We start from the raw sequence: 27,873 nt of genomic DNA on the forward strand, positions 1-27,873 counted from the left end.
CACCTTCCACCACCACACAACACCCAGCCGCACGTGCCCCAATAATGAGATTCCCTTGTAGTTATGACAGAAATCGTTATTCTGTTTTGGTAATGGTGGAGAGGGAGGAAGGGAGACCCGAGCCCCAGACCAAGGCCGAGTAGTGCCTGGCGGGGCGTGTTGACGTGTGTGTGTGTGTGTGTGTGTGTTGGTGAGCAGCGTTCATTGCAAGGTGTGTTCCTCCATATTTACCGCATAAAATGAAGACAAAGATTCTTGTGTTGCCCTGTAATGTGTTGTTCTATGGCTGTGTTGTTGTCAGTGCTAAGAGGCTGGGGGAGGGAGAGGCTTAGTGAGGCAGACTATGGTGATGCCAAGGTTATTTACTTTGTTGAATCTCGTCGACTACGGACACAGCTGAGGTGGACCTCCGCTGCTTCCCACTGGCTCCTCTCCTCTTGCTGAAGGTTTGTAGAAAAGATATATGAAGAGACAGTGATGTTTCATAAAGTAGATTATGAGATACTGGCACGGACCTAAAACGAATCTTTACCAAGACGATTTCCGTTGCCACTGGGATAACCTGGCGCTGGTGGCTGGTCAGGTACTGTTGACAGCCACTTGTCCAGGTGGTACTTGAAGGTGTCGGGTGCTACTGCAGTCAGGTTCCTTATGCTGGGAGGCACTGCATTGAATAGGCGTGCTCCAGTGTGGGTGAAGCTGTTGTGCACGATGGTTTTCACTCTTGAGGACTCTCTTGCCTCGCATTCATCTTCTGCCTCTCCGACTCAGGTTGCCTCTGGGGATGATTTGAGAATGTCTATTCGGGAGGAAATAGTAGAGATGGACGAGAGAAGAAAAAGGAAAGAATCAGTCATATTCAGGGGTGTAAAGGTCGAGTCTAATGAAGATGCAAGGACTAGCATTGCAAACATCACTCGCTATCTTCTGAATACCACTCCATCTATGTCTGATTTATTTTGTATTGATAGAATCAAGGGTCTTTACAGAGTTAAAATTGCCGATGATGACTCGCGTAGGAAGCTAGTGATGGAAGCAAAAAATCTTAGAAACAACCACGAGTTCAATGGCATTTATGTTAATAGGGATTTAACATTCAAACAAAGAAAAGAACTGTATGAGAGGCGACAAAGGAACAGGCTAGCTGGTGCCTCAGCTCAGCCTGTAGCCCAGCCTGCCAGTTCTGATTCTCTTGGCTCAACTGCCCCCCTACTACCCAACTAAATGTTAGTTTGTGTAATGTAAATAGTCTTATCAATAAGGTTGCATTTGTTAAGCACTTCTTATTTTCAAATAATGCACATGTATTAGGGGTTACTGAGACTTGGTTAATTAGTACTATTCCAGATGCTGCAGTTTCAATTACTAATTATAACGTATTCAGAAATGACGTTTCTGGTTCAGTTCATAAACATGGAGTTGGCATTTATGTACATAATTCTTACAGATGTCTCAACATGAACATCAAAATACCTAACGTCTGCTCAGTCTTTCTTCCAGATTACAAAATATTTATTGTAGTTGTTTATAGACCTCCCTCTTACTCTCTTCAAGACAATAATAAACTCATAGATTTTCTAACAGATTTTTGTACTAACAGGGAAGTAATAGTGATTGGTGATTTTAACCTTCCTTCTATCTCTTGGTTACTAGGCAGTGTAAATAATGTAACTGCTAATACTGATAAACTTTTTCTAGACTGTTTCACCTCATTAGGCCTCACTCAGTGGATTGATGAGCCAACAAACATCAGGGCAGGCAATACTTTAGATCTATTTCTCACTACTGAAACTGATCGAGTAGTCTCCTCTAATGTATTTCCCCCATTTCCCAACTGTGATCACTGTGTTATACTTTGTGGCTATATTTTCCAGTACAAACCTGTGAAGTCAAATGTCAGCGCTGCATCCCCTTTCTGGCCTAAAGCCAATTTTAAGCAAATTAATCAATTCTTGTCCACTGTAGACTGGGACTTTGAATTCCAGAATATGAACTCTAATGATTCATACAATAAATTTTGTCCTATATAAACTATCTTGGAAGAACATGTGCTCCACAAAAAACTCTTCGCTCCTCATCAAGTGCCCTTACAAACCATGGGAATACAAACCTCCTAGAGCTCTTATAAACATCCGAAAGAATAGTTGGAACCATTACAAACAGATGAGAGCAGTACATGCTAGAAACTCTGTACTTGCTTTTGAAGCTTTGCAAACATTTCTGGATGTAAATTACCAGTACAGGAACTATTCCACTCAGAAACAGATTTCTTATGAGGAGGACATCCTTAATAATTACTCAGTTAAGCCCAAATTATTTCACTCGTACATACGCCGGAAAAAAGTAGGCTGTCCTTCCGTTGGTCCTCTCGGTGATGCAGAAAACTTAGTATCCGACCCTAAAGAGATGGCTCAGCTCTTAGGTGGTGCTTTTTCCTCAGTGTTTACCATACCCTCTGGTCTTCCACAGTCACCACACCAAGTACATGATGGCTCCTTTCACCAGATACACTTCACAGTTCATGATGTTGCTAGGGAACTCGGTGCTATTAACCCTTCCACTGCAATGGGACCTGACTCTGTTCATCCAGTATTACTAAAACATTGCTCCACTAATTTAGCATATCCTCTGTTTAAAATATTCGTTTCATCTATAAATTCGGGGGAGATTCCTGAAATTTGGAAAAAATCTTCAGTAGTACCTATTTTCAAGAAAGGTAAACGAAGTGATCCTCTTAACTATCGCCCAGTAAGCCTCACTTCTGTTAGCTGTAAAATTTTAGAGAGAATAATTGTTGCTGCACTGCATAATTATTTGGAAGCCAATTCAATACTGAATGTCAACCAGTTTGGTTTTCGCTCTGGCAAGTCTGTGGAGGATCAGCCCTTACTTACGTATGATGCAGTCTCTGAGTGGATGGACACGGGCAATATGATTGATCTTATTCTCTTTGATTTTTCAAAAGCCTTCAACACTGTTAATCACCAGATTCTATTTACTAAACTTAATTCAGTGGGCATTAATGGTGTTATTCTATCTTGGATCAAGACATTTCTATCCCATAGGACTATGGAAGTTGTAGTGGGCGGACAGATCAGTTCTTCATTTCCAGTAATTAGCGGTGTGCCACAGGGTTCTGTGTTAGGTCCTACTCTTTTCCTTATTTACATAAATCACATCTCCACTACTTTAGTATCAAACATAAAATTATTTGCTGATGATCTAAAACTTTATCTTCTGATAAAGCCTCAGAGCCTTAATACAGTGTTGGAGGGCATTAGTATTGTCCAAAGAGATATTGATTCTTTAATTAAAGTTGCAGAATCTTGGGACTTAAAGATTAATGCTGACAAAACTAAACTCATGAGCTTTGGCACCGACCTCCGTCAGTCTTATGATTTGGGCCTGTATTCATTTTATACTGTTAAAGGCAATCCCCTAAGTTTCAGTTTTGCTGCAGTAGATCTTGGCATAACCATTGATCCATCATTAAGATTCCATCACCATATCCAATCTGTAGTGTCAAAGGCTGCTGGTTTGTCATATTCCTTTCTTAAGTCAACCTTGTGTCGCTCACCTTCCTTTATGGTTAAACTATTCATTACACATGTACGTCCACTTCTTGAATTTGCATCCCCAGTATGGAACACAGGTTATGTTACTGACTTATCTCTTCTAGAATCAGTTCAGTGTCGATGGACTAAGCTTATCACAGGTTGTGAGACTATGTCTTATGATCAGCGACTTAAAACTTTAGATCTTTACTCTGTGAAAGGAAGACTATTGCGGGCAGATATTATTAAATGTTGGAAGATCTTCAATGGTATGTCAGCTATATCACCTACAGATCTATTCACCATGGCACCAACAAGGGATATTACTAGAGGGCACAAGTTCAAAATTTTTGTTCCTCACAGCACTTGCGAAGCCAGACATAGATTTTTCTCAGTTCGTGTGGTGAGGCTGTGGAACTCACTCCCCCCAGAGGTAGCAGAGTCAACCAACCTAAACTCTTTCAAGAAGGGACTTGCTGAGTTCCTGGGAGACACTTTATTTCATTACTGAGCTCAATCTACTTATTACCATTCTAAACAGGCTTTTAGCACACTTTCCAGTCTTATCTTTCTTTGTCTTGGATTTCTGTTGTTCTCTAATACACAAGAATGGCGTGCTAGCCACTGTGGGGTTCCCTCCAAGGGAGCCCAACCAGGTAAGAACCAGGTAAGTCTCCACGGCTGTGTGATACTGTTCGGGCAGGCAGGGAGGGGGCGGCCTGGTTCTCAGCGTTACCTTGGAGACTGGCTATTACCTTCTTTCTTCTTCTCCTTTCCTCCTCCTCTCCTTCGTGCCTGTGTCAATGGCTTATTCTGTCTTTATCACGTGTTAGTCTCCACGGGTGTGTGATACTGTCATTGTTGGCAGGCCGGGGAGGGAGGGAGGCTTGTTCTCAGCACTGCCTTGGGGACTGTTTACCTTTTACCTTCTTCTTTCTTCTCCTTCTCCTATCTGGCAAGGCTTTCCTAGGAGTTGTGGGCATATCCAGGCTTGACCCTGGTGGTGGTGTGACCCTTCTGCACCGTAAACCTGAAGAAACACTCATTAGAGCACGCCTGACCCCCCTTTGACCTTTAGAAACAGCTGATGTGAGAACCAAAAGTGTCTTATGATACCGACCTCACCTTCAATCCAAGGTCTCACAAATAGACAAAAGAGGCTCAATTCTAATTTCTTACACAAGGCCACAGATGGGTGGGGGTGTTTGTCTAGTATTACACCCGGTGCCCCCAAGGCCCAGTCTGGTTGGCAGTGTCAGACGTTTCAAACCCTAAACTCTTCCAAAGGGCCAACAAGGAGATAAATCAGATTCTAATGAGTGTTATTGTAGGTTCATGGAACAGAGGAAGGGTCACACCACCACCAGGGTCATGAAGCTACCCTTGAAAACTCCCACAACTCCTATGAAAGCCTTGTCAAATGTGTGCACTTGGACGATGAAGTGCTTAAGAACATGACCACTGTCTTTAGGGTGTTTCACGGGGGTGGTGCAAGGGCTACAGATGGGGTGTTTGTCTAGTATTACACCCGGTGCCCCCATGGCCAGGCCTAACAGTACTTGCTATGATTTTGTTATGGGTCACTCAAAATAGGTGAATACTCTGAGCCTTGCCGTGCCTTCTCAACACTGGCCTGTGACGTCTGGTGTGTGTAATTCCCTGCCAGATTAATATTTAGGAAGTTATTGGGACTGTGTAGATTACCTTTGGTCACACCACTGCCAGTGATAACAGTGGTGAAGCATATTTCATATTTATCCTAAACAAATAACCTTAACAAATCTAACCTGATCAAACCCAACTATGGATAATGTTGAAGTGAGGGCAGCCACCTCTAGCAAAGTTAATACAACATGGATTCTTTTGTCATCCCTGAATGCAGTACAATAACAAATGACCTCCGGAAAATAGTAAGGGGGTGACGCCCCCCACTAGGTAGGTTATGTAAGGTTGAATTAGGTTAGGTTGGTTTGAACTAGTTGGGCAAGCGGTGTCGGCTGACGGAAATACCCAGCGTGGGATTTAATGATTTTATTTAGTGATTTCTGGAGAAAAAAAACAATGAAGAGAATTGTATTTTGTTCAGAAACAAGCAGTCGGTGTCTCAACATTATTAGGCTGCCCTCTCCTCAATAGTCCCCCTGACTGTTTCCGTCCTAACTTGCTTCACCCCCTGCCCAAAATGCAGTGTGTCAGGCTGTGTTCATTAACTTCTAACATAACTATTGAATTTTCTTTAATTTTCCAAAAGTTATTATTTGCTGCCCTGGTCTTGGTCCTGGTTCGGGAGGTAGTTGTCCCTTTCGGATCCAACTACAGCCTTCATAACGGCCTACTCCCTCGGGGCCAACACCCTGAAAATCCAAAAATAAAATGTAACCGTCTGAAAGAGCCCGTAGAGGCACAGATGGGGACATCTACAGGAGTCCACCCTATCCGGTGCACTCTGCAAAGGCTCTCTCTAGGAATTCCTTAGCCCCTTCTATTGTTCTTCTGGTCATTGTCTGCAGTGTACTCAGACCTAGCAAGAATTCTATCACCCTTTCTACATCCCCCTCTAGCATCCTATTCCATACTTCTGTTCCTAATTCCTGTGTTATTATTTCTACCAAACTCTGCCTAACCCTATCATACCTAGGACACTCTAGTAGCATATGTTCCACTGTCTCGTCAACCCCCCCTTCACACATACGGCATACCTTGCTTCCCCCATTTGCCCACCTGTATGTCCTATTATTCACCTCTAAGGATTTAGTCCTGGCCTTGAAGAGCAACACACACCCCGGCTACCATCATAGAAGGCCTCACACTTGGGTTTGGCCTTCAACTTGTATCATTCTAGAGAACTCTTTGGCTCCAGTCTATCTTGCCCCTCTCCTGAACTCTGTCATTCACTGTACGCTTCACTTCCTTCACCTCCCCCCCTAGCGTCATCTCCGAGAGTGTGAAGCCCTCCAGCCCACATCTCTTGTCCCAGCGTATGCTAGACTTGCTCCACTTCGTCCCCTGTCCCGCCCACTCATATACCTTGCGCGCCCATCTATTCTCACTCATCTTTCTTAGCCTGACTTTGTACCCTAAAACTGCTTTACCTATTCTTTCCTCAAAGGTGCTCCAGCCTACTTCCCCTCGCACTGCATCTACCGCTGCATACCTGTTGGCACCCAGAGCCAGCCTGCCTACTCTGTTCTGTACTATTTTACCTCCAGCTTATCTAGCTCCTTGACTGTCCACCTCATGCATTCTAGGCCACACATGAGGCCTGGTACTGCCATGCCCTTCCATATCCCCCTAACTACCTCATACCTGTTAGCTCTACATCTAACCACACTTCCTAGCCTTCCTACCCACTGATTTGCCTTAGAAATTCTATTCTGTTTGGTCCTATCTGTTCCATTCTCGTCAACTATGATCCCTAGGTACTTGTATGAACTTGTACGGCCTATGTTCATCTCTCCTAGAGTCCAGGTCCTTCCCTCGTCCGTAGCCTCAGCATTTACTACTACTACCTGACTCTTCTCACTACTAAACTTCATATCCTCACATACTGTGCTACTACATCCAACATATGTTGTAATTCCTCACTATCCTCACTCATGAGCACAATGTCATCTGCATACATGAGACATCCTTGCCGTTCACTCCCCACCCTTATCCCATACCCCGATGCCCTCAACCACTCTGCCAGCTCCTCTGTGTACAGCCCAAACAGTAGCGGGGGCAGCACACACCCTTGCCTAACCCCTCTATGACTGTTGACCCACCCTGTCTCTATATCCCCTAGGTTGTATACTGCCCGTGTGTTCTCATACATACTCTATTATCCCTACTACCCTCTCACTCACTCCTATTCTAGTCAACAATCGACTTAACAAACCCCTATTTACCCTATCATATGCTTTTTCTATGTCAAGGAAAGCAAGGTATGCCTTCCCCCCCGTTCCTTTCATTCTTTCAATCACTGTGTTAACTACAAACATGTTGTCCTCCCCCTTCTGTCCTTACCAAAACCATTCTGTTCCTCCCCCATTACCCTGTTTCTTTCACAGCATTTACTCATCCTATCACTAAGTAGACCACTGAAAATCTTTCCTATTGTGTCTGTGACAGCTGTGGGCCTGTAGTTTTTTAACTCTTTCCTACTCTTGTGCCCCCTTTGTGTAGCAGTCACCCTACCTTCGTTCCATTTGCCCGGTACTTTTCCCTCTAACCAAATCTTTCTAAACAGCCTATACAGCCCCTCTATTACACCTGGCCCTCCTTCTTTATAGAATTCATTAGGAATCCCATCCCTCCCTGTTGCTTTCCTAGCCTTGAGTGTCTTTACATATTCCCTGATCTCTTCCCTACTGAAGCAATCCCCCATAGCCTCAAATATTTTCCTGCTAGATTCCAAGTGCACCTCCCCTAACTCTACAGGCTCACTCACCCCGCTATCTCCTCCCAGAAGTTTTTGATTTCCCTTTTTATTTCTTCTTCCCTTTCACTACTCTGTTTCCCACTTCTATTTCTTCTAAATTGGGCTGTTACCTATTTTCCTCCCCCCTCAGGAAGGCATACCAGTCTCTTCCCCCCTCCTCTCCCTTCTCCCTGAGTTCCTCTACTGTCTCCCTCTCAGTCTCTGCCCTCGCCTTCCTAATGAGTCGCTTTACCTCCCTTTGCTATACCGCTGCCTCGTGTTTTCATATTCTACTCTACCTGCATCACCGTTTATTTCCTTCCTCAATCTCCTGGTTCTCTTATTCAGCTCCTTTCTCTCTTTCCTTGCCTTTTCAACGTCTTCGTTCCACCACCTCTTTCCCTGTTTCCTACCTCTTCCTATCTCTAGTATTCCTAACCTCCTCTTGGCTGTCTCATTTACTGTCCTCCACATCCTGTCATTCGTTTCATCCACACTACCATCCGCTCCCCATTCTACACCTGTTAGGTCTCTTCTGAAGGCCTCCCAGTCACCCCCTCTCATGTTCCAGCGGCAATCTTTATTCCTGTTTCCCCCTCCTCCCTCTGGCCCTGGCTAACACAATTTAAAACCATCATATTGTGGTCACTTACTATATTTGTGAGCCTCTCCTCGTCTATCCACATATCCCTAACCATCCTCCTAGCCTTCTCGTTTACAAGGATATAATCTATAGCTGACTCCCTTCCCCTTTCTGCCCAGGCTACCCTTCCCTCCGCTATGGTTAAATTTAATATTTCTGAGTCATGCTCCTCCACAAACTCTAATAACAAAGTCCCTTTTCTGTTTATCTCCTCTCCTAGGATACCAATATGCCCATTCATGTCTCCCATGGCAATTACTTGCTCCTGTCTATTTTCTGCTATTACCCTCCCTACCCTCTCATACTTCCTTTCCTTCTCTACCCTTGCACCCGTCCCTTCCACTGTCATGTAGCACACTACTATGATTAGGTGCTCCAACCTACCCTTGTCCCTGTACCCTGTTCTCACTGCTAGAATATCCTCGCTGGTACCCACATCTAGTTCCTCAAAAGTTAAGCCCGAGTCCCGTTTGGTAAATAAACCTACTCCCCCACCTTTCCTTGGGTTTTTACTCCTTCCCTCGGCTATAAAATTGTAGTCCCCTGACCTGACTTCTAGTCTTTCCCTCAGCTGGGTCTTGGTAGCCCCCACCACATGGAAGTCCCACTCCCTCAATTCCTTAGCCATGTCTTCTAACTTCCCTACTCCCCGTCCCCTAACATTTAGGCATCCCAGACGCCTCCCATGCTCCCTTGCCTCCCTCCCCTTCTGTCCCTGTCCTACACCGCTATGGTTTTTGTTCCCCCTAGGAACTACACTCAGAGATCTAAAGGCAACAGTGTCAGTATTAAATTCTCTCAAAATAATTGCCATAAATGAAATATTATTCAAAATTGTGGTAATATTCCATGAGTTGAGCCGTCTCACTGCAAGGGACACCTCTGTGCAGTGTGAAGCAGCTGCCTCGTGCACACTCAACACACGGCCGCGCTTCTCTCTGTTGGAAGTCACTTGTTCGTTATATATTAATACTGTGAAATGTGGTCTGAGGGGCATGTGTCGAGCACAGGCCAGGCTATGTTAGGTTAGTTGTAGCTGGATTCGGTCAGGTTAGATTGCTTGATTGTCCATGATAAATAAATAAATATTGTCTGGGAGCATATATTGAGGTATTTATTTCCTCTTATTGAATTTTGGCAACAGAGCACAGGCCAGGCTATGCTAGGATTCGGTCAGAACAATAATCTGAGTGCATGTCTGTTAAAATCAAGTCTATCACTGAGTTTTCATGGGTCGGCTGCGTCACTAGGTTTCGTATATGGAGAGCATCACACACTCTGTTCTTATCAAGACCATTAAAATCACCAGCAATAACCACCTTGCAATCAGTGTGCGTTGAACGGATTAAATCAACACTAGACACCACATGGTTAATCAGTCCGTCATGGACAGGGGAATCTGGTGGGTAGTGTAATACACACAATAATATTTGTCCTATTCTCCTAACACTTTTCAAAGGCACCCATAAACACTCTAACTGTGGAGGAACAGCGATTGGTGCTTGTACAGCATTCATGGGTTGTCTTGCGTACACACACACGCCGCCACCACGGCTGCCTCGGTGTTTGTGAAACAAATCATAGTTACTAAGTTCGTACATGAATGATGGTTTATTGATTGAAAACCAGGCCTCACTTATTGTGATAACATCGGGATCCTTTTGCTCAGCGACCAGACATAACTCTTCAAATTTATTGGTAATACTTGTGGGATTGGTAAGAAGCATCGAGGGGGGTTGAGAGGGTATGGGGTTGGGTTGTCTAGGGATGGGGGTGAGAAAGTGGTGTGATATGGAAGGGGGGCTGGGGGAGGGGTCACGGGGCTGGGTTATGTGTGTGTGTGTGTGTGTGTGTTAACACAAGAGAGCAGCAGGGCGAGTAATGGGATCAGTGTCCCCTCCCACCTCCCCGTCATTACTTTGCACTAATTTTCTCCATCGTCTAAAGTTTACTGCAAGCAAGTAACAGAAAGGAAACGAGGTGCCTTGGCGTTGATGGAGCCTTGGTGGTGTGTTGGCACCGTAGCCTGTGACAAGAATATTAGTAGGTCGAACAGCTTACCACGTTCAGGAGGCAGCGTCCCTCCCTGCAGGCAAGGGTCACGCGAGGAAGGGATTTGTGGGTGAGAGAAAGACTTCCTCAACTACTGCCAATATTTTTCTGCAACACTAAGTATTCTTACCCTCAAATAGAAGCGTTTTCAGCCTCACGTGCCTGTAGTAGCGATGTCCAGAATCCCGGACAAACTTTGGGGGTAGAAATCTACATATAGGAATGGTACAAAGTTTATTTAAAAAATGTTCACTTAAACTAGATGTTATTCTTAACTCTTTGAACTATGAAATAACTAAGCATGCTGTGGGTCTTGCCCTCCTCCTCCTGTTGTTTCTTTCCTCTTCCTCCCTGTCTTGTTGCAAAATGGTGTTGATAGAAATGTCATCCGTGACCTCACAAGCTCCATCCCCTCCTCCAGCGTCACATCACCACCTCCAGACACACAGACTTTACTTTTCTAAATATATCTTGCTAAATTATAGGTGTGTCTTATACTCCGGTGCATCTTATGTGGCGGGACACACGGTACCTTAGAAATTAGGAAATGTACTTTCCAAGGAAAAAATGGACAAAGCGCATCAGATCTAAGTGGTGAGTGTGTCTGGCTACATCAGTGGTCTGCACATTAGCCAAAAGGAAAGAACAGATAAAAATGTTGAGGGGAGTCTGTAGATTAAGCCGCACAGTGTTGTGTGGGGAAAGTGTACTCATACTTGTGCCGGCCAATGGGGCGTTGTGTGTGGGGTAAACCTTACCAATTTATTTCCCGCATTGTTTCCTGCCATTGCATGGGTGGATGGTGGATGGGAGGTGTCCTGGCCCATCTTAGGGTGACTCAGCAAGGTTTTCCAGGCCTATCAGCGTGTGTCTGTCCCAGCCAGCAGAGCAGAGCTGTGAGGGAGGGCAGGGCCTGGCCTTAGGTTTGTAGGGAAGCATTACCTTAATGTTGCCACATCCAGGGAAGGTGCAGCAGGCTGTGGAGGTAATGAAGGAGCCTGCACCACATGTGACAACATTGCCATACACACACACACACACACACACACACACACACACACAGGGTAGTTGGCTGGGGGAGGGGGTGGTATGAGGGTGTACGGGTGTAGGGGAGTCTTCAGGGCTGGGGAAGGCCTATTATCAGGTTCTGGCATCGGTGAATAATAATAATAATAATAATAATAATAATAATAATAATAATAATAATAATAATAATAATAATAATAATAATAATAATAATAATAATAATAATAATAATAATAATAATAATAACTGTGTTGGGTAATGTGCCGTGGCTTACAGATACATTCAGACTGTAGTGGCTGTACCTTGCAGGGAATTAGTATCTTATTGTCTTATTTAATTATTGTCTCCTCGTCTATATTTGTTCAGTTTTTCCTTAAGCTTCCTCACACTCTTTGCCGCCTCCTTCCTGTGACTTCCTGACTCTGTGCCTTCACCTACCCTTTCCAGTAATAGGTCTGTGTCATCTTCACCTACCCTTTCCAGTAATAGGTCTGTGTCATCTTCACCTACCCTTTCCAGTAATAGGTCTGTGTCATCTTCACCTACCCTTTCCAGTAATAGGTCTGTGTCATCTTCACCTACCCTTTCCAGTAATAGGTCTGTGTCATCTTCACCTGCCCTTTCCAGTAATAGGTCTGTGTCATCTTCACCTGCCCTTTCCAGTAATAGGTCTGTGTCATCTTCACCTGCCCTTTCCAGTAATAGGTCTGTGTCATCTTCACCTACCCTTTCCAGTAATAGGTCTGTGTCATCTTCACCTACCCTTTCCAGTAATAGGTCTGTGTCATCTTCACCTACCCTTTCCAGTAATAGGTCTGTGTCATCTTCACCTGCCCTTTCCAGTAATAGGTCTGTGTCATCTTCACCTACCCTTTCCAGTAATGGGTCTGTGTCATCTTCACCTACCCTTTCCAGTAATAGGTCTGTGTCATCTTCACCTACCCTTTCCAGTAATAGGTCTGTGTCACCTGATTCCTCCAAGTCATTCATTGGTTCATATCCTGCAAGCAGACCTTCTCCCTCCTCTTGTACAGAACTGACTGTATTGATATTTGATGTGAGTGTGAGGAAGTGACCCTGTGTGTTGTTGCAGGCATTACCTGGGGGGCATGCTGCTTGACCTCCCTTGCAGGGTCGCCTTGCTGCCCTGGAACCTCCCGGCACACTTCTCACACTTCCCAGAACAGCATCTCATCACTGCCTTTCAAGGTGGGTATATGTGCAGCCCGACAGCCTGCTTTTTCCCAGGTAGACAGATCATCGTCATCATCATCATCATCACCATCATCATCATCATCATCATCATCTTCACCATCATCTACATCATCATCATCATCACCATCATCATTATCATCATCATAACCATCATCGTCAGCATCAAGAGTATCATGATGCCTCTCCAATTGAAACTGAGCCTCTCTTTTTGGCCTCCTGTACTGCCTTCCTTCAGCTGGAGCAGTGCTTGATAGTCTTCTGTCTCATTTTTGTGGCTTCCACTGCCGTAAAAAAATCACCATCATCATCATTCTCAGAGAAAATAGAGTCCTTTCCAAGTCTCTGAGTGTGTCCAGCCAGCCTCACTCTGCCTGCAGGCACTGTTCAGGCTTCAGCAGCCCCTCTGGTCAGGCCCAGGGTCTGTAGGCCATTCTGCACTGTGTCATCATGTCTGCCTTAGTTACCCTCCACCTCAACTGCAGTGTATCTTCGTCTAATGTAGGTTTTTGTATCTGTGCCTCCAACTTGTTAGAGAAAGTTTGTGTTGCAGGGACTAGAGGAAACTTTTTCTTTGGCCCCTTCCCTAAATCCCCTCTTTTTCTCCCCTTTACTCGTGAGTGCCCTTACGTAGCCACATAGAAATTAGAAAATACACCCTGCTGCCGTTCACTAAGCTAGAAAAATATAATGTGAGCACAGTGGAATTTGAGAAAACAACACTTTATTGACCTCAAGAGAGAAGTGTGCACACACCAAGCCTGAGGGGAGGGAGAGACTGGCTAAAAACCTTCCAAGTTGAGGGAACTCACAACACATCTCATTAACTTACTAGTGTTCTGCATTGCCTCCTCTTCTTGCCGCTGCAGGATGTTTCTCTTAACTCGTCCACTGCGATTGTCACGGATTTTACCTTCACTGTTAGCCTGGTAACACACACTCCCAGGTCTTTCTCTGGCTCTGTGGTGGATAGTGGAGTGTTTCCCATGTGGTATTGGTATGCTGGATATCCCCTCCCAAGGTGCAGGACTTTACATTTTTCTTCATTGAATTGTAGCAGCCACTTTTTGCTCCATTTCTGTATCTTGGTGAGGTCTTCTGGTAGGAAATCCCCAGTCAAGGGGTTAATGTGCAAAGTGGCAGGTGCCTGTCTGCCTTGGCTTCCTTGGTCTGTGTCCATGCAAGTGTAGACTGAGACTGCTTCTTCCAGCTGCCTCACCACCTCATTGGGAAGCGTTGTTGGCTGTGATTAACACCTTCTGGCACTCCACATGACTCAGAATGGGATGCAGGAAGCATAGTCTTGGCCTCCACCTCCTCCTCCTCCTCCTCCTCCTCCTCCTCTTGTTTTCTTTCCTCTTCCTCCCGGTCTTGGTTCATAATGGGGTTAACAGAAATGTCATCCTCACAAGCTCCTCCCTCCTCCAGCGTCACACCACCACCTCCAGGCAGGGTTCGGGCAGCAGCAGCAGCCTCTATGCAGTGTGTGCCACAAAATGGGCCTGGGAGTAGCAGGGAGGGGCGGCAGGGTGGGGAAGGGGCGGCCTGAGGCGAGGAGGAGCGGGGTGCTGATTAGTTAGTGGCTGAGAGCGAGAGACATAAAGCGTTACAGTAATTTTTCTGTGGTTGAGTTAGAGTTCCCTACCGTGGAATCATGCCCGGGTTAGACGAATTTCCCGTTACAATAAACTGCGTAAGATGAAAAGTTTTGTTTAGTCGGCGCAACATCTGTGGTCATATGCCGGAGAGAGACAGGAGGGGGAAGGAATTATAGGAGAAGGGAACAGATCCCAGGAGACGGGACACAACCCCAGATTAATACCTGGTACCCATTCACTGCTGGGTGGACAGGGGCGTAGGGTATCGGAAAAGCTGCCCAAATTTTTCCACTCCGCCCGGGAATCGAACCCGGGCTCTCAATTGTGAGCCGAGTGTGCTAACCACTGCACCACGAAGCCCCCTCTGCGTAAGATGAGGATAAACTGTACGGCCTCTCTCACCCTCACCCTGACACCCTTCACTCCTCTCCATCCATACAGCCAAAGCACCTCAGTAACCAAGGGTATGTAGGTCTTTCTGTACTGTATCATCCTGTGTCTTCTTTGGTCTGCCTCCACCAACACTACCCATCACCTGCTGCCTCCCTCACCCTTCACTCCTCCTCTCCATCCATACAGCCAAAGCACCTCAGTGTACCCAGGATCTGTAGGTCTTTCTGTACTGTATCATCCTGTGTCTTCTTTGGTCTGCCTCCATTAACACTACCCATAATCTACTGTGTCGCTCACCCTCACCCATTCTCTCCTCCTGTCCAGACCACCTCAGTCTTCCCCTCCTCAGTACAACACTTCACACAGCCAAGACTCATCCCACCTCTCAGACCATTCACCGTGATTTAGTACATATGCAGTGTCACCGTGATTTCTTGGACTAATTCTCCCACCAACAGGGGAGTAAGATAGAAGCTGTGTCTGATATTGGTTGAAATCTTGCCTCTCCTGCCAGGGCAAAATAAAGTACACACAAAATATCTGGGAAACTGAACCTGAGAATTGTGATGCAGTGATTGGAAGACAGGCACAACAGTCTGGTATTAGGAAATGTAAGGATGAGAGACGAGTGGGAATTTAAGGGAATAGGAAGAGATCTAATGTGAGGAAGGAAGTGTCAAGTGAAAGACTGGTACAAGCAGAGGTACAGAAGAAAGGTGAGGGAAGTATTTGGCAGAGCAAGAGTAGGAGTGAAACACAGTGCTGGAGTGAGTGAGGATGTGAGAGTCTTAACCCCTTGGCTGCAGATTTCCTGCCAGAACACCTCACCAAGCTACAGGACGGGAGCAAAAAGTGGCGGCTACAATGCAGTGAAGAAAAATGTAAAGTCCTGCACCTTGGGAGGGGAAATCCAGCACACCAATACCACATGGGAAATGCTCCACTATCCACCACAGAGGCAGAGAAAGACCTGGGACTGTATGTTACCAGGATAACAGTGAAGGGATATCCAGTACACCAATACCACATGGGAAATGCTCCACTATCCACCACAGAGGCAGAGAAAGACCTGGTACTGTATGTTACCAGGATAACAGTGAAGGGATATCCAGTACACCAATACCACATGGGAAATGCTCCACTATCCACCACAGAGGCAGAGAAAGACCTGGGACTGTATGTTACCAGGATAACAGTGAAGGATATCCAGCACACCAATACCACATGGGAAATGTCCACTATCCACCACAGAGGCAGAGAAAGACCTGGTACTGTATGTTACCAGGATAACAGTGAAGGATATCCATCACACCAATACCACATGGAAATGCTCCACTATCCACCACAGAGGCAGAGAAAGACCTGGGACTGTATGTTACCAGGATAACAGTGAAGGGATATCCAGCACACCAATACCACATGGGAAATGCTCCACTATCCACCACAGAGGCAGAGAAAGACCTGGGACTGTATGTTACCAGGATAACAGTGAAGGGATATCCAGCACACCAATACCACATGGGAAACACTCCACTATCCACCACAGAGGCAGAGAAAGACCTGGGACTGTATGTTACCAGGATAACAGTGAAGGGATATCCAGCACACCAATACCACATGGGAAATGCTCCACTATCCACCACAGAGGCAAAGAAAGACCTGGTACTGTATGTTACCAGGATAACAGTGAAGGGAAACCCAGCACACCAATACCACATGGGAAATGCTCCACTATCCACCACAGAGGCAGAGAAAGACCTGGTACTGTATGTTACCAGGATAACAGTGAAGGGATATCCAGTACACCAATACCACATGGGAAACACTCCACTATCCACCACAGAGGCAGAGAAAGACCTGGGACTGTATGTTACCAGGATAACAGTGAAGGGATATCCAGCACACCAATACCACATGGGAAATGCTCCACTATCCACCACAGAGGCAGAGAAAGACCTGGTACTGTATGTTACCAGGATAACAGTGAAGGGATATCCAGTACACCAATACCACATGGGAAACACTCCACTATCCACCACAGAGGCAGAGAAAGACCTGGGACTGTATGTTACCAGGATAACAGTGAAGGATATCCAGCACACCAATACCACATGGGAAATGCTCCACTATCCACCACAGAGGCAGAGAAAGACCTGGTACTGTATGTTACCAGGATAACAGTGAAGGGATATCCAGTACACCAATACCACATGGGAAATGCTCCACTATCCACCACAGAGGCAGAGAAAGACCTGGGACTGTATGTTACCAGGATAACAGTGAAGGGATATCCAGTACACCAGTACCACATGGGAAATGCTCCACTATCCACCACAGAGGCAGAGAAAGACCTGGTACTGTATGTTACCAGGATAACAGTGAAGGGATATCCAGTACACCAGTACCACATGGGAAATGCTCCACTATCCGCCACAGAGGCAGAAAAGACCTGGTACTGTATGTTACCAGGATAACAGTGAAGGATAGCCATCACACCAATACCACATGGGAAATGCTCCACTATCCCCCACAGAGGCAGAGAAAGACCTGGGACGGTATGTTACCAGGATAACAGTGAAGGATATCCAGCACACCAATACCACATGGGAAATGCTCCACTATCCACCACAGAGGCAGAGAAAGACCTGGGACTGTATGTTACCAGGATAACAGTGAAGGGATATCCAGCACACCAATACCACATGGGAAACACTCCACTATCCACCACAGAGGCAGAGAAAGACCTGGGACTGTATGTTACCAGGATAACAGTGAAGGGATATCCAGCACACCAATACCACATGGGAAATGCTCCACTATCCACCACAGAGGCAGAGAAAGACCTGGTACTGTATGTTACCAGGATAACAGTGAAGGGAAACCCAGCACACCAATACCACATGGGAAATGCTCCACTACCCACCACAGAGGCAGAGAAAGACCTGGTACTGTATGTTACCAGGATAACAGTGAAGGGATATCCAGTACACCAATACCACATGGGAAATGCTCCACTATCCACCACAGAGGCAGAGAAAGACCTGGGACTGTATGTTACCAGGATAACAGTGAAGGGATATCCAGTACACCAATACCACATGGGAAATGCTCCACTATCCACCACAGAGGCAGAGAAAGACCTGGGACTGTATGTTACCAGGATAACAGTGAAGGGAAATCCAGCACACCAATACCACATGGGAAACACTCCACTATCCACCACAGAGGCAGAGAAAGACCTGGGACTGTATGTTACCAGGATAACAGTGAAGGGATATCCAGTACACCAATACCACATGGGAAATGCTCCACTATCCACCACAGAGGCAGAGAAAGACCTGGGACTGTATGTTACCAGGATAACAGTGAAGGGATATCCAGTATACCAATACCACATGGGAAACACTCCACTATCCACCACAGAGGCAGAGAAAGACCTGGGACTGTATGTTACCAGGATAACAGTGAAGGGATATCCAGCACACCAATACCACATGGGAAACACTCCACTATCCACCACAGAGGCAGAGAAAGACCTGGTACTGTATGTTACCAGGATAACAGTGAAGGATATCCAGCACACCAATACCACATGGGAAACACTCCACTATCCACCACAGAGGCAGAGAAAGACCTGGTACTGTATGTTACCAGGATAACAGTGAAGGGATATCCAGTACACCAATACCACATGGGAAACACTCCACTATCCACCACAGAGGCAGAGAAAGACCTGGTACTGTATGTTACCAGGATAACAGTGAAGGGATATCCAGTACACCAATACCACATGGGAAACACTCCACTATCCACCACAGAGGCAGAGAAAGACCTGGTACTGTATGTTACCAGGATAACAGTGAAGGGATATCCAGCACACCAATACCACATGGGAAACACTCCACTATCCACCACAGAGGTAGAGAAAGACCTGGTACTGTATGTTACCAGGATAACAGTGAAGGGATATCCAGTACACCAATACCACATGGGAAACACTCCACTATCCACCACAGAGGTAGAGAAAGACCTGGTACTGTATGTTACCAGGATAACAGTGAAGGGATATCCAGCACACCAATACCACATGGGAAACACTCCACTATCCACCACAGAGGCAGAGAAAGACCTGGTACTGTATGTTACCAGGATAACAGTGAAGGCAATTACAGCAGACGGGTTGAGAAGAGTTCAGTGTCAAGGGCAGCCTGGGACGTAGTGGGACACAAGGTGTGTGGAAGAGGAAGGGAGGGAAGCATGCTGGACAGACGATACAAAATAGACAGTTAAGGAACAGTAGGGAAAGTAGACAGAGTATATGAATAGTTTGGTAGAGTGACATCAACAAACTGTTTAGAGAACAAAAAGCTTTCTGAAAGAAGTAGAGATAAATTGGGGACTTCAGCGGAGAAGTCACACAACTTTAGGCCTATGAATCACCTGGTTTAATGCTGCTTTTTCTGAAACTTGCTTCACCGCACAATGCAGCAAGAATTCAGGTGCCAGATACTGCTAAAAACAGTACTACCGCTTTGATTGGTTTGGTCACAACTTTTACACCAAACGCCTCACATGGCCAAGCTTGTGAGCAGGGTGAGGTGCCGGAACACTGGAGGAGGGCCGTCATTGTGCCACTGAACAAACGGGAAGGAAGAAGGGATGATTGTGGCAGTCACGGGGAATAAGGTGACTCAGTGTGCCAGGGAAGGTGGAGGGAAGGGCTTTAAACGGAAGGGTGAAAAGAATGATAAAAAGTGTCGGCGATGAACAAGGGGGTGATAGGGAAGGGAGGGAGGTGTAAACATATGTTTTGACTGTCAGGATGCCTTGATTTTGTCCAGCTCTTCTGAGTCTGCCAAACAAGTAGTGCTGTAGTTATTTCTCCTTAAGACAGGCTGTTGAGCCCCTCTTCATGTCACTACAAAAGTCAACACAAACATGTACAAACATCCTGAGGCTGTCCACACTCCACAAAGTTGTTCAAGTTATCCGAGCCCAACAAATGCCGGTAATGGTGAGACTGTTCTTATTGCAGAGGTTGTTGAGTCACTCTTCACGTCCTCCCTGAAGGAAGCCGGCGGCCTGAAGCACCGCGGGCAGGTCACCACCACCAGCCTGCAGGCCAGGGACCACAAACACCTCTGGATGGGACTCTGGAATGGCAGGCTTCACTAAGGTCTCCTCACTCTTATATATACTCAATTTTGCATCAGTACACACGTCATCGTCATTGTCAGATATTGGTCGGTATTATCAAACGCTTTCGTCCATCACATCAACTGTTTCCAAAGGCCAAACAGGAGATAAATTGGGTTCTCATGAGTGCTCTTTTAGGTTCATGGTACAGAAGAAGGGTCAAACTACCACCAGGGTCATAAAACTGTCCTTGGAAATGCCCAAAATGCCTATGAAAGCCTTGCCAAGTATGTGTGCTTGGGTGCCAAAATGTTGAGTTATACAGCCCATTATTTCTCTGCTATAGGATGAAGGTCTTTCACAACTCTTTTTGGCAGCTCCTCTATACTTTATTTTATTGGAGCAGAGATTAGTGTTTTTTTCCCCCTGGAGTTGCTTCCTTTAATGAAAACAAAGTCCATTTGTCTCTGTGTCTGATGTTAATACACTTCATCCTGCCCCACAAAGCTTCTAATTTCACGTCCTGCTTCTCTGTCTGCCCTGACTTACACGCTGGCTGGGTGCTTTGGTTCCTCAGCTGTTGTGAGGTGCATGAGATGAAGTGCACAAGTCCAAGCCTCACCTTTCATAGGCACCAGGACACCTTTAACCTTTGTCTGTTCCCTGGTCCAGGACACTCAAGGCCTGTCTCCCCATGTTGTGCCTGGCATTCTTCTCCATTCAGCTTGGCACATTTCTTAACTTCTCTCTGGATCTTGTGTGAGGTGCAGAGTTTATGAAGCACATTTTAGGGCTGGGAATATGCACAGACTGCACCCTTCTCCTCAGGGAGAGGGGCAGGTTTATAGCCATAATAATACAATGTTTACCAAAATTGTTCCACTCCATTTCTCTCCTGATTTCTTATTAATTCTGTAGGCCTGGTTTGCAGTAATTAGGTAAAGTTTGGGGCACATGTTACAAGTGTGCCTGGCTGCGGTGCTCATCTCCATCCCTCTGGCCCCTGAGCCAGCAGCGGGTAAGGACCCTTCAGCCCCAGGACATGGCCACTACAGTATCTGGGTCACCACAGCTGCCTTGCCCAGGCTCCCTTTTATAGACCAACCCAAAAGGCAGGATGAACAGCTGGGTGGGTCGTCACTATAACCCAGACCGGTGTGTTCATAGCTAGCCGTCAACCTCTCCACCAAGGGAGCACACTGGTTGCTGTGTGTGTCTACTCTTTCAAAGGTTGCATTCCTCATTATTATTTTTAGCCAGTACCAATTTCTTCCTTCTATGTCTTAAAGTATAGCTCACCTTTCCCACTTGATGCTCCTGGAGTAATGATGTGTAAATAAAAGACAGAAATGACCATAGCTGGGCACGATAACAGAAACCTTATTCCTGATAACCGATAACGAAAAACCTTAACGGCGATAACCGATATTCGTTAACTAGAGACACAAATATAGGCAATAACCGATAACCGATAACCGATATAAATCCACAATTCCGATATGCGAAGACGATACTATATTGATATCTCAGATGGAACAACATTGATGAATTCAAATTTTCATTATCTGTATTTTAGGAAACTTACAAAACCTTAAAACCACACGTTGACACGTACATATGGACGGTAATACTAGAAATGCCTGAACCGGTGTTGTGTTATTTGGCGTCCCCACCGTCAAAAATTGTTTACAAACACTGGTCTCTCGTGAACGGTATATGCTCAGACCAGCAAGCGTAGACCTGTACAGTCTCACAAAGCTTTTAAACCATAATTAAGAGTTGCTGGAAGGCTGAATCAGACATATAGTACCACTACCACCATCCTCGCTGTTTCTAGAACGACACTGTAAGAGTTGTATTTATATGTGCAAAGTGTACGTCGTTCTAGAAACAACGAGGATGGTGGTACTGTATGTTTGATTCAGCTTTCCAGCAACTCTTAATGTGTTAAAAAAGCATTGTGAGACTGTACAGGTCTACACTTAATGGTCTGAGCATGCGCAGTTCACGAGAGACCAGTGTTTGTACACAAAAGTGCCAGCTTTTGACGATGGAACACCAAATAACACAACACCGGGTGCCTTCAGTATCATGGCATGGTCACAAACGAATATGGAATATCAAATTTGAGGTAGTGAATAATCATTTTTGGGGCAAAGTTAAATGATCTTTCTCTATGATATATTTATTTTTGAGTAGCATAAAAAAAATAACCTAGTGTTTTAATTTTCATGATCTAAGTATGAAACCTCATCACCGAAGATATTTCATACCCCGAAGTTTTTTCATACAACACCGGGCCACGCATGCGCAGTAGGGAGGAGACAATGTTTTTTTCTGAGAGGCGGAAAAAAAGTAGCGATTATCGCTAGTTTGGTTACAAAAGTAACGAAGATACCGATATATATTTAAATAAGTAGCGGATGGTCGATAATCCGATTTTGTTATCAGCGATAAAGTATCGCGATAATGCCCAGCTATGGAAATGACACCAGTGTAATTGTTTAATAGTGCAAACATAAATATGTACTACTAAACACTTCTCTAAGGGGTGTGTGTTTGTACACAGCAAACACTGCCTGGGTCACTGTAACAACAGCCTGCCCCTGTCCCTGCAGAGGAAGGTGTTCCGTCAGTGTAACAGGAGAAAGCTGAAAGTAAATGTCAACAAAAGTAAAGTGATGGTTTGTGAGTGTAGAAGTGAGGTTGTAGATTTTGTATGCCCATATAGAGTGGGAATTGAATGTGAAAAAGAATGCAAAATAATTTTGAATGGTGAAGAAATGGAGGAGGTCAATGAGCTTAAGTACCTTGGATCAGTTATGTGTAAGCATGGTGGTATGGAGGGAGAGACAAGAGAAAGGGCATTGCAAGGAAGAAGGGTGGTAGGGTCTTTGGGACGAATCATGAATGGCAGAAGTGTGAGCATGGAGGTAAAGAGGGATTTGAGAAATACAATAATAGTACCAACCCTCACATATGCAAGTAAAACATGGGCCTGGAATGAAAGTCAGAGGTCTAGAGTCCAGGCAGTGGAAATGAGTTATTTGAGGAGTGCTTGTGGTGTGAGTAGAATGGATGGAATGAGTAATGAAAGTGTGTACGAGCATTTTGGAATGTGTCACAGGGGTGAAGGGAAGAAGTGTGGAGTGGTGGAAGAAGTGAAGCGACAGACTTTAAAGTGGTTTGGCCACATGGAGCGAATGGAGGAGAGTAAGATAACCAGAAGGGTGTATGTGAGTGAGATAGAGGGAGGGAATGCTAGAGGACGACCTCCAGTGAAATGGAGGGATAGGGTGCAAGAGTACGTTAGGGAGAGGGGGGAAAGATCTTTGAGAAACTTTGAGCAGGCACGGAGGGAGTGTCTGGATAGAGAAAGTTGGAAGCTCTTCTGCCTTGGCCATCCTCTGGTGGGAGCTCCTAGGAGCAGGCGTCGATGAAATGATGATGATGATGATGGGTCTAGAACAATGTTTTCAAAGTCACAATCAACAAACTAGCTCTGTCTTGCCCCTAACCTTAAAAATCAACAAAAAATGAGAACACACCAGGTTTGCCAAGACCCCCAAAGCTCCCCCAGTAACAAATAAGATCACTAGGTTTTGCCGAAGTCAACACTAAACCTTCTTCCTCCTCTTCCTCCTCCTCTCAGACCAACCGCACGTGCAAGACATGCCAGGCTCTGATGTCCAGTGTGGAGGAGATCGGAATTCCTATCATGAGGGAGACACACACCGCACCACACCCTCACCGGACGCCAGCAAGCTATTGCCATCCTGTAGTCGCCACACCTCCAGGTTGGTCGTGGCTTGGGGGGGAACCGTACATCTTCTCCTCAGTTCTGTGTCTTAATTTTAGGTTTGTTTGTACATCAAGCTTGATATTTGCCATCCTGAAGTCCCCCTCACTGTCGTGACTCTACTCTTGCTCATTCCTATGCTATCCAGATCCCTTATGCAAGGGTTAACCACCATGTTCATTCTTTCATCCCTATTCTATCCAAATCCCTTATGCAAGAGTCAAACAGCATCTTCATTATTTCATCCCTTTCGCTGGTAAACTCTGGAACAGCCTCCCTTCGTCTGTATTTCCACTCCTGCTCATCCCTATACTGTCCAAACCCTTTATGCAAGAGTTAACCAGCAACTTCATTCTTTCATCCCTTCTGCTGGTAAACTCTTTCCTTCCTTCCTCTTGTTCTTTTTCTTTCTTTCTCTTTCCTCCCTTCCTTTCCCTGCCTTCTGTTCCTTCTATCTCTCTGTCTATCTTGCCCTTGAACTCCCTCCTTTGCCCCCAATAAACATAAAACAAAACAAAAATTAATTTGTGGTGGCAATGGCAGCGTCTTCAACATTAACACGTCCCTTCCTTACTTACCCCCAGGGAGCCACCATCAAGCAGGACGACCACTCCGGAGCCATCATCATCACCCGCATCATGCATGGCTGACTGCTCCGGCCTCATCCATGCTGCCGACGAGGTGCAGGGGTCAACACCTTCAATGTGGAGGGCAAGACACTGGCGGATGTCCACACGATGCTGGTGAGGGAGGGAGGGAGAGGGAAGGGAAGGAAAGAGAGAGAGAGAGAGAGAGAGAGAGAGAGAGAGAGAGAGAGAGAGAGAGAGAGAGAGAACTGTTGGTCAAATTTTATTCTCTCTTTTGCCTTGCTTTTCCTGTATACTTGCTCTGGATGAAATAAAGCTATCATTACTATTATTATTATCATTATTTATTTTTCCGAGCCCACAAGTAACCAGCCCACCTCCTGTCCCCTTCCAGGTGCCGGCGGAGGGCACCATGACCTTCAGGCTGCTCCCGGCCAGCAGCTCGGTGCACCTCAGGGAGAGCAAGGTGAGGGTGCACGCCTACTTCCACTATGACCCCAAGGAGGACAACAAGCACATTCCCTGCAAGGAAGCCGGGCTGCCCTTCAACAAGCTGGACATCCTGCACATTGTGACCCAGGATGACCCCTACTGGTAAGCCCTGGTGACCTCATAATGAAGCTTTGTGGCTCTCAAGCGATCCAGTGTCCCGCTTGACCTGCCCCACTCATGGGGAGCTATGCGGCTCAGGCCAACTGAGTGCTGGTGTGTGACATTGCCCCTGCAGCAGCCCTGCTAGACCAGAGGACTTGACCGCTGCAGTGGTGCATTCCGTCCACTGGTGAGTCACACAGCTCCCCGTGGGTGTGGGGGTGAAACACACTGACACTGGATCAGCTGGGCGCACCAAACACAGCGTTCCACACAGCAGCCCCATCACAGTGTTCCCTCAGCAGCTCTTATAGGCGACCCTTTACTGAAAACAACAATCACAGTCAAAAGAAACATTTGTAAATGGTGCTGCAAAGGTGTCACTGGCCACTCACATAACTACATCGTCTGCCTTATGTACAAACACTGCCCCCCGTCTGCACAACAACAGGCCAGCCCGAGGCAGGGCTGCTGCAGCACCAGAGGGGGCTGCCGTGTGTCTCGCTGGGTGTGGTGGTGGGGGTGGCAGTGGTCACGGTGGCAGAGGTCTGGGCTTTCAGTGAGCAAACACACTCCCAACATCTGTATTCTATAGATTTACATAGATTTACATAGAAAATCAGACCACACAGACCCCATGGTCCAGACTTGGTGGTCTGTCCTTAAACCTAAGTGATTTTACATTAATCAGAAGACTCCAAAACGTTGCACTTCTACTCTAGTTGATATTAAGTTGAAGGAAGTGACGGTCGAGCTTATTTTTGAAGGAGTCAATCGTGTTACACTGGAACACTGATGGTGGAAGCTTATTCCATTCTCGCACTACAACGTTGGTGAAGAAAAATTTGGTGCAGTCTGAATTTACTTGTCTACATCTGAGTTTTACGCCATTGTTCCTCGTGCGCAAAGTGTCATCGATCATAAACAATGTTGATCTGTCTACATTCGTGAAACCATTAAGTATTTTAAAACATTCGATCAATTTTCCTCGGAGGTGACGTTTCTCAAGAGAGAACATGTTAAGGGTAGAAAGCCTTTCTTCGTAGGATTTGTTGCGCAAGGAAGGGATAATTTTCGTTGCCCGACGCTGAACACCTTCTAATTTAGCAATATCCTTTGCATGGTGGGGAGACCAAAACTATACCGCATATTCCAAGTGGGGTCTGACTAAACTGTTGTAGAGCGGGAGTATTACATCTTTATTCTGAAATAAAAAGTTTCTTTTAATGAAGCCCAACATTCTGTTCGCTTTATTTGCTGCATCGATGCATTGCTGTGAGAATTTGAGGTTTGACGCTATTTTGACCCCCAAGTCCTTGACGCATTGAACGCTTTTGAGTTTAACGCCGCGCATTTCGTAATCAAACTTCTTATTCCTCGTTCCAACTTGAAGGACCTGGCACTTGTCTACGTTAAAGGGCATCTCCCATCTATCCGACCAAGCTGAAATTTTGTGCAAATCCTCTTGGAGGCTTTGCCTGTCTTCGTCAGTGAGAACCGAGTTACCAATCTTTGTGTCGTCTGCAAATTTACTAATGCGGTTATTGAGTCCAACATCCACGTCGTTGATGTAAATAATGAAGAGCACTGGGCCAAGAACCGAGCCCTGAGGGACGCCACTAGTGACAGGCGCCCACTCTGAGTTAAATCCGTCAATCACTACTCTTTGTTGTCTGTTGCTCAACCAATTCGCGATCCATTGGTTTACCTGACTGTCAATACCTATTTGCTTTAATTTGTAAAGTAATTTATGATGCGGGACTTTATCAAACGCTTTCTGGAAATCAAGATAGACTACGTCCAGTGATTTGGTTACGTCATAAACAGTGAAGAGGTCGTTATAAAGGTTAATAGATTTGATAGGCAGGATCTTTTGTTGCGGAAGCCATGTTGTGAGTCCCCAATTAATGAGTGGCTTTCAAGGTAACTCACAATTTTGTCTCTAATTATGCCCTCAAGTAGCTTACCTACAACCGAAGTTAGACTAATGGGCCTGTAATTACCTGGTACTTTTTGTCTCCTTTCTTAAAAATCGGTGTCACGTTAGCCTTTTTCCAATCTGAAGGGACAATGCCTTGTCGCAAGGACATATTGAATACGGTTGTGAGGGAGGAGAGTATTTCGCACTTTGTTTCTTTCAGCAGAGTTGGATATACTTTATCAGGTCCAGGACTTTTATTTGTTTTAAGTGATTTGAGGGCTTTAAGGACTTCATCGGGTTTTATATCAAAGTTAGACAATGCATGCTCGGGATTTACATTAGTACTGGTGTTGGTGGTGGTGGTGGGAGGACTGTTATTATTAAACACCGAGGAAAAGTAATTATTTAATAGGTTTGCAACGTGTTGGCTGTCAGTCACTAGTGCACCGTCGCTGTTTGTTAAAGGTCCAATTCCACTTCTGATCGCCTTTCTGTTGTTTATGTAACTGAAGAAGGATTTCGGATTTTTTTTACAGTTGGCTGCAATATTTTCTTCATATCTACGCTTTGCCTGATGCACTAATCTCTTTACTCGTCGCCTGGCATCATTGTAAAGTCTAATGTTTTCGGGCGTGCTTTGGTCTTTCTTTAACCTGTAAGACAATTTTCTCTCCTTGACTGAGTGTTTAATTTTGCTATTAAACCAAGGTGGACTTTTATTAGTGTTAATTCGCTTCTCGCACAAGGGGACAAATGTGTCCTGCTGAGTGAGTAGGTAAGTGATTTTTAAAGTTTAGCCAGGCGTCCTCTGCATTGCCGTCATCTGATAGTTGCATATCTATTAGTTTTCGTCGGATTTCTACGAAGTTGGCTCTTTTGAAATTGGGCACCTTAACTTTATTTTCAGTCACCGATGTTTGAGCTCTAATGTCAACGCGCACTAGTTTATGATCGCAGGAACC

The 27,873-nt window shown here is 45.5% G+C and overlaps 3 long non-coding RNA genes across 3 annotated transcripts; 1 reads left to right on the top strand and 2 right to left on the bottom strand.

The window, feature by feature from the left end:
- Positions 1-25,332, top strand: LOC126993988 (uncharacterized). The gene is made up of 6 exons (XR_007748613.1): positions 1-446; positions 12,768-12,883; positions 19,913-20,053; positions 23,666-23,810; positions 24,397-24,555; positions 24,794-25,332. It is a non-coding gene; the product is annotated as an uncharacterized LOC126993988 (long non-coding RNA).
- LOC126993989 (uncharacterized) lies at positions 15,602-16,918 on the bottom strand. Its single transcript, XR_007748614.1, has 4 exons — positions 16,636-16,918; positions 16,240-16,437; positions 15,947-16,045; positions 15,602-15,847 (listed from the first exon to the last, which is right to left on the bottom strand). It is a non-coding gene; the product is annotated as an uncharacterized LOC126993989 (long non-coding RNA).
- LOC126993990 (uncharacterized) lies at positions 17,794-18,894 on the bottom strand. Its single transcript, XR_007748615.1, has 3 exons — positions 18,809-18,894; positions 18,117-18,413; positions 17,794-18,017 (listed from the first exon to the last, which is right to left on the bottom strand). It is a non-coding gene; the product is annotated as an uncharacterized LOC126993990 (long non-coding RNA).
- Positions 25,333-27,873: the final 2,541 nt, after the last annotated feature.

This window comes from Eriocheir sinensis, unplaced genomic scaffold, assembly GCF_024679095.1.
Source record: "Eriocheir sinensis breed Jianghai 21 unplaced genomic scaffold, ASM2467909v1 Scaffold701, whole genome shotgun sequence".
NCBI classification, from domain to species: Eukaryota; Metazoa; Arthropoda; class Malacostraca; order Decapoda; family Varunidae; genus Eriocheir; species Eriocheir sinensis.